Genomic DNA, 14,292 nt, shown 5'->3' with positions numbered 1-14,292 from the left:
AGTCACCCACTGCCATCATCTTTGTCTTTGTCCTTTGGCGACTCTGGAGTGAGGCAGATGACACATGCCTAGAACACATGTCTAGAACACACACCTATAACATACACATGAAACACACATCTAGAACACATGCATAAAACACAAGTCTGCCTCATTTAAATCCAATTCATTCAAAAGATGACCCTCATGATCTTCAAGTATGGAGGTCAAACAATACAAAAAAATGAAATCAAATTCTAGCAAATTCTATCAATTTCTTTTTGCTATCCTTAATTATTCATCCATCTCCTTCCCCCATCTAAAGTAAGGGGGGATGGGGAATTAAGCACAAGAAAGTTATAACATTTCTAAATGTGTGTGTGTGTGGATCAGTTACTTAGGTTTTCCCTGGAAAAGGATTAGAGAAGTCATTGAAAAATTGTTTCCATCTTTTCTAAGAAAAGTGGATAGCCAGTGGCAGTGATTCACATTAATGTGATCCATATTAAAAGTCCTCAGGGAACATGGACTTGGGTTTAGGTATGTACCTAAAGGGAAAATGCACGAAACTGGTTGGCTAAAATAAATGCCATTTTTATAGCACTTTATAAAGAGCATTTATATAATATAAAAGAGCAAATAATCACATATATGAGGTAGATGGTGCAATTATTATTATCTTCAATTTACTGAGGAAGAAAATGAGGTTCAGAGATGTTGTGTGATTTGCCCTGTGAAGTAGAGCCAAATGTGAACCCAATGCTCTTCCATTACAAACTTCTAGGAACAGCCCAGTAACAATAATAATCATCATCATCTATACCAAGAGCCAGTTTCCATAGAAACTGGCACACTATACATAAACCCTAAGCAAAAGAAAAAAAGAGAGACAGAGAGAGACCAAGTGTTGTCCCCAAAAACATAAACAAGGAGCAGAATGACATGGTAGGTAGAGTGTTGGACTTGGAATCAGAAGACCTGAGTTTGAATCCTGCTTCAGACACTAGCATGATGACCCTAGATAAGTCACTTCGGGGGTCTCTAAACCTCAGTTTCCTCATCTACCAAATGGGGATAATTATATTACTCAGGACGGTTGCAAGGATCAAGGGAGAAAAAAAATGCAAAGTGCTTTATGAACCTTAAAGTTCTACACAAATGTGAGCTAGAGAAAATATAGAGAGAAAATGGGCTGAAGTTCAAAGGAATTTCAGATGTAAAAAGAAAGGGAGGCTTAGATCATCAGCACTGTCATGAGGAAGATGAGCCAAATTTTTTTAAACAACTCTTGCAATTTCCCTTGGGAAGAGAGAAGGGAATAAACGTTTATACAGCACCTATTATGTGCCAGTTACTGTGCTAAGCAACAACCCTGTTGAGGAAACTGAGGCAAGAAAAGGTTTAGTGACTAGCCCAGAGTCACATAGCTAAGAAGTGTCCGAGACTGGATTTAAACTCAGATCTTCATGCCCCTAGGTCCTAAGTTCTATTCATTGTACCACCTAGCTGTCTTCCCTCCCCAAAATACCATAAATATTTGTATATGTATAGACTTAATATACACTGAACATACACACATAGATTTATATTTATGCATATATATACATATATAGACACACATGCCGTAAGCTCTTTGAGGGCAGAATCTATTACACCTTGTTTTTCCCTGAGTACAATGCTGTTGTTTGAGTGTTTGTTGAGTGATTATTCTATTTTCATTTCTGATTCTTTTGTCAGCAACAATCAGGCTTTCCAGTTATTGTTACTGAATTTGATCCAGTCTATTCTTCTCTTAATTTGCCGTTTTGAACCCAACTCATTATGTCCTAGCACCTGGTATATGTATTTACAGACTAATACAATGGATCACCCATCCAACTAGCTGTATTTTATAATCTAAAAAATATGTGCTCTTTGTCTGTCTGATTTTTCCTCTGTGATGCCTAGGCTAATTACTTTGACTGATCCTAGATCAAATTGAGGAGGCTCTAGGGCTTGATGTAATCAGCTCATTGTCATTTGTAAACAAGAGCATCCATAGGACCTCTCTACCAACAGGAAATCTCTCTCATGTTTGCACTTTGTGCAGGAAATCCTCCATGATTTATTTCCATTCTCTCGTTTCATATCAGTCCATCTATTGAGCCCCCATAACATGGGCTCAAGTCTCCTGGATGCCAGACTCATACTTCTTCCATAGTGCCTCAATTTAAGATTTCAGAATACAGTTCCTTTTATCTCAGTGGCAACAAACATTGTAAATGAAAGATTTTTCTGCAACATATAGCAATGTCCACTGGCCAGAAGTAGATTCTTCCTCCCAAGGTTATCTTCCATCTCTTCTTCATGTATCTCATGTTAAAATGGTATCTTGTTCTTGACTCCACCACCCCTTCTGGTCAGTAATGGCAAGTTTACTAAAATAACAATAACAGGAAGTTATTGTTAAAGGGAAACCTGAAAGTCATGTACAAACTGCCTCAAAGATTGAAGGGGCAAAATTTACAAATTGTATTATGTGTTGACCAAAAATCACATCCTGGTAATATATGCTGAATCGAGGGAAGCCACCTAGACTGTGCTGTCAGGGTCTTTTGTTCCTATGACATGTAAATCCAAAACAAGTTCCAAACATTTGTATTAAAGACCAGCAGATTACCAAATGGTGCTGATAAATTTGAGATTATTAAAATTGACATGTTAACTTTATGATTTTACTGACAACTTTGAAATGATTTGGATATGTTAATGAACTAAACCTGAGGTAGCACAGATAAGAGTCTGTTTCTCAAAAAAGCCAGCCTTCCTTCACCATCCCATTCCCAGTCTCCACACCATCTGCCTCCGTACTCCTTTTTGCCTCTTGCCTCTGCACTGTCTGTGCCTCCACAATCAAAGGAGAGGTGTCATAAAAACTCAGAGGAGAGGGGCAGCTAGGTGTCACAGTGGATAGAGCACGGGCCCTGGATTCAGGAGGACCTGAGTTCAAATCTGGCCTCAGACACTTGACACTTACTAGTTGTGTGACAATGGGCTAGTCACTTAACCCCAATTGCCTCACCAAAAAAAACCCAAAAAACAAAACAAAACAAAACAAAACAAAAAACTCAGAGGAGGGAAAGGTGGTCAATACTGACAAATGTTGCAGAGGCAATTGAGAAAAGACCATCATCCTTGGCAATTAAAAAGCCAATGATAACTTTGGAGAGAAGTTTTAGTTAAGTGATGAGATCTGCAACCATATTTCAAAGGGCTGAAAAAAAAAGGAAAAGAAAACAAGGGTAATGAGGGTAGACAGCCTCTTCTAGGAATTTGGCTGTGAAAGGGAAAAGGGATATAGGATGATAGCTTGAGGGGAATGGCCAAGATTAATGAGAGTTTTTTAAGGATGGGGGAGACTGTTTTTACCTTTCTTTATTTCTCCAGCACTTAGCACAAGTGCATCTCCTACTGCTTAATAAATGTTCGTTGATTGAATAGTAAAAAAAAAAAATTGTTTCAAGTTTTACGAAGAAAGGGAAGGGAGAAAACTGCTTATGTACAGATCCAACCAAGTGAAATGTCTTAAAGATGAACAAAAATGTAGGGACAAGATTGGCTACTGCCAATCTTTACAGTACTTTAAAGTAGTTTGTAAACATCAGGGAAGGAATCAGTAAATAGGCAGAAATCAAAGATAAGGGAGACAGAGAGGGTGATTATGATTATCAGAGAAGAAAAGGGCATGTTCCCTTTCAGGTACATCTGATTAGCTTACCATCTCTGGCAACACAGGCAGGAGGAGAGGTGTCAGGGGCTTGCCAGAATGAGTGAGTCATCTACTGCCACAGGGAGGGTTTGAGTTGTTAAAATGCCTTTCAAAGGGCTTTGAACTTGGGCATAGCCAGAGCTTCTATTACAAAAGAGAAGTTCCACTGGTCTTCATCCAAATATTGACATTGAACAAAAATAACAGTTGTACAGATCATCAAAATTTCCTAGAAATTTCCAGAAAAGGGCAGGAGGAGGGTTCTAGAGCAGAAGCATTTTGTAACAAGAGATATTAAGCCAAAACCAGAGAGGTTTGTAGCTCTTGCACAGATATTCTTCTAACATGACTCTGGAAGAATCTGCCTTATTTTAAAGAAACGGGATAGACTAAAACAGCACAGAATAGCATTGTCTATAGAGGTAAAATACTCATGAGGAAATCCAGGAGTTAGATGGGGCAAATATGTTACGGTGTATATGGGTGAAAAAGAAAACATATAACAGGTGCTTAATAAATGCCTATTGTACTTTGTTTGTTCTGGGGTTTTTTGAGGGGCAGTTGGGGTTAAGTGACTTGCCCAGGGTCACACAGATAGTAAGTGTTAAGTGTCTGAGGCCGGATTTGAACTCAGGTACTCCTGAATCCAGGGCCGGTGCTCTACCCACTGCGACATCTGGGTGCCTCCTAAATGCCTGTTGTATTAAATTGTCAACTCTTACCCATCCTTGCTTATATTATTTTGATGTGTTTTCTTATGATTTGATGAGTTACCCATGCAGCCACAATTTCTTTAGGTGACTTTTTTTTCTTTTATTGGTGGTGTTAAAATCTCATTCTTTAAGATTTCTCCCCTTTAAGTTGCTAACTTAAAATGACCTTAGGGTCATTTCTATTCAAGAATCTCAATTCAAGTGCAAAGAGAAATTTGGATAGCCTCACAAATAAAGCTGGAGAAATTCCCACATGGTTCACTTAGAGCAGCAGTAGCCCACCATCAGCAGGTGCCCCAATCCTCCCAGCAACTATGTTGAAGGCATATGTAGCTGCCTCTGTCTTTGACCCCTTTTATTCATATCTAAGAGTCTTTCAATGTGGAAGAGTGGAGATTATTGCTGAAGAGGCAGCAAGGTAGTACAGTGAGTGGGAGCACTAGACTTGGAGTTAGGAAGACCTGAGTTAAAATCCTACCTCAGATCATGTGATCCTGGCGCAAGTCCCTTAAACTCTCTTAACTTCACTTTCTTCATCTATAGAATGGGTCTGTTATGGCAACCAAATGAGACAAAGATTTGCAAACCTTAAAGTATTCTTCTTCTTTTTCATCATCATTATCATCAAGACTAAGGACACAGGAATATTCACAACTTCACCAAAATAGTATGTTTGGTTGTTGATGCTACAAAGAATCAAGCTGCATTGAGCCCCACCAGCAGTTTGTAAAATCAAGCATCCAATTGGTTGTAGATTTGATGATGCAGTTGTATAGTCTGACCTGCAGCATTAGCCTCTGACCGTGGTATTTGATGCAGGTAGAGTACAAAGGGGAGACTAGAAGCTCCTAGCCAGAGATAATATCATCTATGGACTTTAGAAAGATAAAATTGGAGGCAGCTAGGTGGCACAGTGGATAAAGCATCAACCCTGGATTCAGGAAGACCTGAGTTCAAATCCAAACTCAGACACTTGACACTAGCTGTGTGACCCTGGGCAAGTCACTTAACCCTCATTGCCCCACCAAAAAAGACAAAAAAACAAAAACAAAAACAAAAACAACAAAGAAAGATAAAATAAATAGCCAAATCTTTTCTTGGAAAGACTGTTACTGATGCAGTACTCACAGTAACAGCCCCCTTCAATAAACCAAAATCAAGACACCAAAGATAACAAAAACATCACATCTTACCATGCTTTGTATCATCGATGAGCCACCTACTGCTGTCATTGTTTATAGCATGGACAGGAAGTTTGGGGCCAAAAGAAATGTATTTGATGTTTCACTTGGAGATGACTCTTTCAATTTCTCTCTCCTTAGAATTGAAGATAGTATCTTTGAAATTAAACCCACAGCTAAGGACAACTTCTTAGTCTAGCATTTCATTGCTGAATTCAAGAGTCAGCAAAAAGGAACATCAGTGAGAACAAGAGAGCCATGTGTTTCCTTTGTCCCACTCATGAATACACAAATTGCACCCTCTCTGCCAGTACCCAGACCAGTACTGAGACTGACTCCCTCTATGACTATGCTCTGCTTTCTCTTCAGATCAAATAAATCTTTCACCTTATGACAGTATTGACTTCTATGCCCCTCGCCCATGCTCTCTTTGAAGACATAAATGCTAATGTCTTCTATGGCCCACTAGATTCCATGGGAAACCCCCCTAAGGAGGCCAAATTGGATAAGTCATAAATCTATGATTTTATCCTAGTGGGAGATTTCACTGACATCTCTAAGATCCAGAAACTTTCACAGGATTTCTTCAGTGACAAGGAGCTGAACAAGAGTATCGATCCTGATGAGGCTCTCTTGCTTCTGGTACAGCTGTCCTAGAACATTGCAGTATCTGCTGCAAATGAAGGTCCCTTGGTACTGAAACTTCTTTTTTCCCATTTATTTAGATTTTTATTTTTCCCAAATTGCATGTAAAAACAAATTTTAACATCATTTTTTAAAACTTCATGTTCCAAATTCTTTTCCTCCCTCCCCAATCCTCTTTAAGACCTCAAGCACTTCAATATAAGTTATGCATAACATTTCCACATTAGTCAGGCTGTGAAAGAGAACAGACAAAAAAAAAACTTTAGAAAAAGGAACTAAAAAAGCTATGCTTCAATCTGTATTCAGATACCATCATTTCTTTCTCTGGAGATGTATTGCATTTTTTGTCCTTCAGAGTTATCTTGGATCATTCTATTGATGAAAATAACTATCATTCACAGCAGATCATCTTACAATACTGCTGTTACTTTGTATACAGGACATTTCACTTTGCATCAGCTCATGTAAGTCTTTCCAGGTTTTTCTGATAGCATCCTGCTTATCATTTCTCATAGCACAATAGTGTTCCATCATAATCTCATCCCATGATGTGTTTAGTCATTCCTCAATTAATGAGCATCTCCTTAATTTTGAATTCAACTTTTTTTTTAATCTTTTTTTAGATACCAACCTAGTAGTGGTATTACTAGGTCAAAGAGTATGCATGGTTTTATAGTGCTTTTGTCATAATTCCAAATTGCTCTACAGAATGTTTGAATCAGTTTATAGCTTTACCAAGAGTGTACTGATGTCTCATTTTCCCCATATTCCCAACAATATTTGTCATTTTCCTCTGCTGTCCTATTATCCAATCCAATAGGTATGAGGTAAGTATTGAAACTTCTGATTTCAATACCATCATCTTTATCAAGCAGATACAATTTGCCACTTACTCAGACAACCAGCCTGATATTCTTATCCCAGTTTATAAGTATGAGAACAGTGATAATGGCAAATCTGAGCCCACAAAAATCCTCCACCTTGCTCTTCTGACAACCCTTGGATTGAAATGACCTTTGACACTGATGTAAACAACACCTTACTGGGCATAAGTAAATAGGCCTGATGAATGAGATCACCATCACCAAAGACAAAAGCTATTTTAGCAAAGATGATATTGAGCACATGGTCCAGGAAGCTCATAAATTCATGGCCAAAGATGAGAAGCAGAGACACAAGGTGCTTTCAACATAAAGGCCACAGTGGAGCATGACAAACTTCAAGGAAAATTGGTGATGAAAATGAACAGAAGTTTCCTGACAAAAGTAATGAAATAATCAACTGGCTGGATAAGAATCAGACTGCTAAAATGGAAGAATTTGAACATAAGCAGAAAGAATTAGAAAAAGTCTTCAATCCCAAAATTAATTAGCACAGTGCCTGGCACATAGTAGATGCTTTAAAATGTTTATTAAATGAATGAATAAGTAGAAAGTTTTATCAGAGTGTAGGGGGCAGGGGCGGGGGGGGGGGGGGCGTGGAATGCCCAGAAGCATGCCTGGTGGATTCTTAGATAGCCCATCTAGAGGTGCCTCTTCTGGACCCACTACTGACAATTGTAATGATTGGAATGATATCGCTTGCTGGAAAGTTACTCTAGGAAAGCTCCGCCATGAGGAGAAGGTGTCTGAGGGCAAGCTATGTGGCTTTCTTTGGCATCAGGAAGTGACATTTGCTCATGGGTGCTGTCAATCAAAGCTACTAGCCAATTAGCTTGGAGCTTGGGGGGGGGGATGTTCCCAGGTTCACAGGAAGCTTCTGGGAGGAAGGAGGAAGTGTTGGGTCTTTTTTGTTCCTGACCTTGCCATGGAGGGTCGGATGATGGGGTCTCAGAAATAGTTAGATTTTTACCTTTCCTCTCTTATCCTAGTGCTCTTTAATAAATACTTAAACACTTAAATACTCTTGTTAAAGCTTATAATTTATTGGCAATCACTCATTAGATATTTTAGACAGAATAGCTAGGATTTTACCTGTTGCACAATGTACCAGAAAAGAGAGAGCAGCTCAAAAACTGAAGGAACCAAAATTTTAGTCAAGGCTGGTTATAGCAATAGTTGTGTATTTTTTTCCTCAACTACTTTTTTAAAAAAACAACTGTGTAAATCCTGGACATTCGGCATCCTAGAATAAATGTATACAGAGGAGGAGAAGTGAACACCATTGCAGCCCATTACCAGCCCTGTAAACAAGTGGAAATGTGATACTTTTCCCAGTGAATAAGAATCTATTTTGAATTATCATTATTAAAAAAATTCCCACATGGAAAACACAAGGCCCAGTTTCTTGGGGTCAGCTACTGCTGCTCCCTGCAACATTCACCCCCTCCTTCTCTTGCTTGAAAAATGCAGAAAGTGCAGATCTCCTAGAAGCCAACTGGCAAAAACTCAACTTCTCTCTAGGGTGGTCTACTCTGCTGCCTATTGTCTGCCTTCTACATAGAGGTCAAGGCTTCACTTAACCCAGGCATCTTTAAAAAAAAAAATTTCTATCCAATAAATATGGTGCTAAAAGTCAGTCTTCTCCTGTGATCCCATGCAAGTAATAGAGAATTCCAGTACAGTATTTCCAGTATTTAGCACTAAGCAAGGTGTCTGTGTCTGGCATAGTCATGAGTCTAGCATATCCCTATAAAAGAGCTTGGGAATTCTGTAATGAACATAACAGGGATTCTTTTGTAGGCGGTTGTTCAAGTTATTTAAATGCCTCTCAAAGGACTTTGAACTTGAGTATGCCTAGAGCTTCTGTTATAAAGAGAAGCTTCCACTGGTGTCTTCATCCAAATGATGACATTTAGCAAAAATAATAGCTGCTAAACCCTGCTCACCAGCTCCCCACAGGGCCCTCAACCCCTATAAAAAGCTAGTCCCTGGCATAAAACCAGCATTTTGAAATCTGATTCTTATTGGCCATTTCTCCTCTAGGATTAAATCTACTGTTGAGATTGATGGCTATCTACAGATTGCTTTCAGGGAACAATCTTCTTTGTAATCAAGAATGGCATTCTGCACTCAGACATAGTAAGTTGTCTACTAAGGGCTCTGTATTTGGAGTAAGAAACCCTGGATCTGAATCCTATCTATGCTTCTGTGGGACCTTGGACAGATCAATTAATCTTTCTGGATCTCAGTTTTCCCATCTATAAAATGAAGGTAGGCACAGTCATTATTCCCATTTTACAGTTGAAGAAACTGAAGCAAACACAACGTTAAATGACTTGCCCAAGGTCATGTGTTTAGACTGGATTCAAACTTTCAAACTGAGGTCTTCTTTGACTCTAGGCCCAGTATTTATCTACTGTGCTGGACTAGATCCTCCTTAGGATTCCTTCTAGTTCTAAACCCAAATATCCTAGAATATCCTATGCTGAATTCTATATATCCTCAATTCCAGATAGCATATACATATACATATACATATACATATACATATACATATATATATATACACATACACACATACATACATACATTTATATATTCTGACACAAAGTCCTAGTACAGTATTAAATCAAATCTTGCAAAATTAGGACAGTGTATAAAATTAACCAAACCCTTATAAATTGGACCAGAAGAGACGAGAAAATCTTCCAGAGCCCATTTTGTTGTAGTTGTTCTGTCTTTTCAGTCCTGTCCAACTCTCCATGACCCCATTTAAGGTTTTCTTGGCAAAGATACTGGAGTGGTTTATTATTTTTCCTTCTGAGGCTCATTTTACAGATGAGGAAACTGAGGCAGACATAGTCAGGGTCACACAGCTCATAAGTTTCTGAGGCCAGATTTGAGTCTTCCTGACTTCAGGCCTGGCACTTTGTGCACTATGGTGCCACCTAGCTGCCTTGTTTGTTTTTTGTTCTTTGTTCTTGAAGGTAATGTCTTGACTTGGATTTAAGTGAGGCAAGTCTGTGCACCAGCCTCACTCTCTTCTCCAGAGCCATTTGAGTCCAGTGGAAAGATATAGGTCAAGATGACTGGAAATGGCCCTGGATGCAGTGGGAGACCTTGGCCTTTTTAAGTTTAGGTCTTTCCCAGGTCTCAGTTTGTCTGAGGCAACACCTATTCAGTGATTAAAGGCTAGGCAAGAATTGAAGCAAAAGATGGCCTAGTTTGACTTCCCAAAAGAATTGGTCTGGGAGGGAAAGACCCTGAGAGTTTCTGGACAGAACAGAAACAATGGCTATTTACACTCACTCTGAGCCATCAAAACACAAATAATGAACTAGGGAGACGATTGACCAATCAGTGATATGCAGAGTGATTTGGGTTTAAAGGCAGAATCCCAATGTGTTTTATCAATGGTTTTAGCTGCCCTCTAGAGCCCTAGCAAGCAAACCACCGAGATGCATTCCTTTTGGAATTACTAGTAAACACCTATAGTCATCCAACACTACTTTCTCAGAACTGAATTTACATGTCAGGACTCAGTATTCTGAGACTATAGGGCCATCTGCTGGTGGTTCAGCCTAGCTGATAAAATCTATCTCCCCTCTTTCCATTCTAAGGACTTATGAGAATGAGGGAGGAGACACTTTCGAAACAAGGGCATAGGCAGACTACTGGCCACAGAAACTCTGAAATGGGAGGGAGTTTTAATTGAAAGTGGATCAGAGAGGGGCAGCTAGGTGGAGCAGTGGATAGAGCACCGGCCGTGGAGTCAGGAGTACCCAAGTTCAAATCCGGCCTCGGACACTTAACACTTACTAGCTGTGTGACCCTGGGCAAGTCACTTAACCCCCAATTGCCTCAATTAAAAAAAAACAACAACAAGAAAGTGGATCAGAAGGAAAGAGTTCATTTGGAATGGGCCCTTGGACTCTACTCAGCTCAAAGCCTTCTAGAATCTTAGCATTGAAAGGGATCTTAGAGGTTATCTGGTCCCACAGCTCACTCAATCCAGGAACCACCTCTACAGCATCCCTATACTTTTACAGATTTTATTTATGTAACAAGGATAGAAAGTGATAACTACAAATTTACTGAGAACTGACTGATCCCTACCTACTCCCCCTTCCCAGGCCAATGAATTGCCTGGGGCTAACCATGGATCTTCCCCCAAGCAAAAATGATCCCCTACCTTTATGTTATTTTATGGACTTTGTTATTATGTAAAAGGATTTGTTGAGGGTTCATTTACATTAAGTAGTTAGTAGCTTCTGCACTTGACTCAGGAGCAGTCTCCGTTCCCTTTTGTTCTGTTACCCCATAAAAACCCTGTCCTCCTTCCCACATTTGGGTATTCCTAGCTTTTTGCTTTTTTGATACCACCGAGCTATTAGTTCCTCTGCCCCAATTAAAGACCTCATTTCTCCTACATTGATTGTTTCCTTAATTTCCAGGTTAACATATGGGGGCTCTTTCTGGGATTTGAAGACTCCATGCCCAGCCAGCCACTGTTTTTGACCTTCTAGATGCTGGGCGCCAGAAGGAATCTTTTGTGTTCCAGTCCGGACACAAAATTCAGAGGCCTGGCTTGGATAAGGGTGTCTCAGATTCAGAACTCGCATCCTTTTCACTTGAGTTCCTAAAAGCTGGGGGTCCATTGTAATGGGTCCATTATGACAGGTCCACCCAAAAAGGGGATGGCTGCAATTTGTTTTTATGGACTGTTATGGGCCCCTGGGTACCTCAGAAGTTTTCTGGGGTAAATCAAAGAACCTTCTCCTTGAGAAACTAAACCAAAGGACAGATACACCTAAAGAGATAAGTGGCACAGGATGGGGACCACCACCCTTCATTCCAGTCTCCCCCACCCCTCGGGGAGATAAGATTAGGTGTGGCTGCTGCCTTTGTGGCCTGAGGGGGAGAGAGATGAAAGATCTGGAGCTGCCCCTCACCCAACTTCCTCCAGCTACCATCACTTGGGGGATGGTCCTTCCCCAGTAAGGGAATTTTCCAGTCAGATGATAACCTCATCGGACCACTATCAGTCCTCTATAAAAGTTTGTGCCTGTCTCCTGCTCGAGGAGAAAGGTATCTCAGAGAGCCACGCCTCTGTGCCATGCCTTCTCCCCATGAGAAGTCCAAGGATTTCTCCCTTGGTTTCCTTTCCCTAGCACCTAAATAAAATATTACTTTATTCTAATTGGATTTGTATGCAAGAAAGTGTAATTCTTAAGAACCCCTACCCCAAACCCCCCATCAATTTCCCCCATAACATGGACCAAATGTGGCCACTCTAACAGGTCCCAAAAAGGACGGCTGCTGGGTTTTATTTTCAAATCATGTACCACATGATTACAAGTACTTGGAAAATTAGCAGAATTCAAGTCTGACCCACAACACTGATGACCACAGTGGGATCTCCTTTTTTTTTTTTTTAATTTACTCTTGATTCTGACAGCCCAAAAATTAAAGGCCCTGAGTGGGACTTTTTTGTTCTTTTTTTCTCTTTTCTATAGCATTTTGAATCAACTAAGCAAGAATTTGAATCTGAATCCTTCTCCCTTCAAAAAAAAAAAAGAAGACAAAAATAGGATGGGGGGTGCAGGGCAATGAGGGTTAAGTGACTTGCTCAGGGTCACACAGCTAGTAAGTGTCAAGTGTCTGAGGCTGGATTTGAACTCAGGTCCTCCTGAATCCAGGGCCAGTGCTTTATCCACTGCGCCACCTAGCTGCCCCCAAAATAGGATTTTTGATAGGATGTTTTATCCTTCAGAGTCTACTTTTTTTAAGGAAAAAAGAGACCGATTGTTCTGGCTCAAATTAATAGGTTTTTGAGGATAGAGGAGGATTTAATTTATGCATGTTGAATTATTTTAAGAATCTTTACCATAACTGTTTGTGTCTATTGTTGTACAATGTTCTGCATATGTGTTAAAGTGTGTGTGTGTGTGTGTGTGTGTTTGTGTCCCTTGCTATGCTTATCCTGCATTCAGCAAACTGCCACTCAAAGCAGAATTGTCAGAAATGTAATATGTGAGGAAAATCACTTCTACGATAATTTTCTGGAACTCAGCGGTGGTGATATGTCAAAGGCTTATTTATTGTCGTTCTCTTGAGAATGGGCCACCCCATGTGCAGCTGGTGGGTGACCAAAAAAATGGAGACTCTCAGACCTTTTATTTCCTAATCCCTAACGCAAAATGGCCCCTCCCCCTTTTCATCATTGGTCCAATTACTTAAGGGTCACAATCCATGCGCAAAAACTAGCTAATTGGAATGCAGTATTTCTTAGCCAATAGGGGAGGTGATATAGGGACAATTCTTCAATTCCTCTCTTATATGGACACAGCTCAGGAGTGGACCTAATCTGGACCAGCTCAGGGTTTCCCTGAACCATGTGATTCTGTTAGCTGGGAGGGGGTGGGGGGAGGAGGCGACCTTTTTCCTCAGACAGGTCCAGAGGAATGTAATTTGAATGGTGACTATTATATTCTTATTGAGAGAAGACCAATCCCCATTTCCTCACATTTTATTACACAGAGAGGCAGTTAGAGAGTGACTATAGCTTGATTTTAATTTTTACCGGTTTTTTGGTTTTGGTTTTTTGTGGGGTTTTTTAGTGAGACAATTGGGGTTAAGTGACTTGCCCAGGGTCACACAGCTAGAAAGTGTTAAGTGTCTGAGGCCGGATTTGAACTCAGGTACTCCTGACTCCAGGGCCGGTACTCTATCCAAGGTGGTTTTTAAGAAATTTGTTAAAACTTTAATTGAAAAGTGATCTCCAATATTAGATAATTAAATCCAGGTTTTATGAACCCCCAAATCAAGGTTAATGAGACATTTTCTCCAAGTTGAGAATAAGTATTTCCAGGGTTCCTTGCCCACACCCTTACTATTCATTCATATCACGAAGTCTTCTGAAACACAGTGATTATTTACCCTATTCTCTTATCAAGTGTTTAAATTTTAAATACAATTAGATGTTTTCATTTGAAAATATATGTTCTTGGAATGGTCTGCTAACTTCATAAAAACAGAGTTTAGATAGACTTAGAAGTATCTGGTTGATCTGGGTTATAGGCTTAAGCCTATTGAGTTATGTTTATTTCCCAAGTGCCCCACCATGAACTCAGTAAGCCATAGGA

The sequence above is a fragment of the Dromiciops gliroides genome, chromosome 2 (assembly GCF_019393635.1).
Source record: "Dromiciops gliroides isolate mDroGli1 chromosome 2, mDroGli1.pri, whole genome shotgun sequence".
NCBI classification, from domain to species: Eukaryota; Metazoa; Chordata; class Mammalia; order Microbiotheria; family Microbiotheriidae; genus Dromiciops; species Dromiciops gliroides.
The sequence above is the reverse complement of the archived record's forward strand: the minus strand, read 5'-3'. Positions refer to the sequence as shown.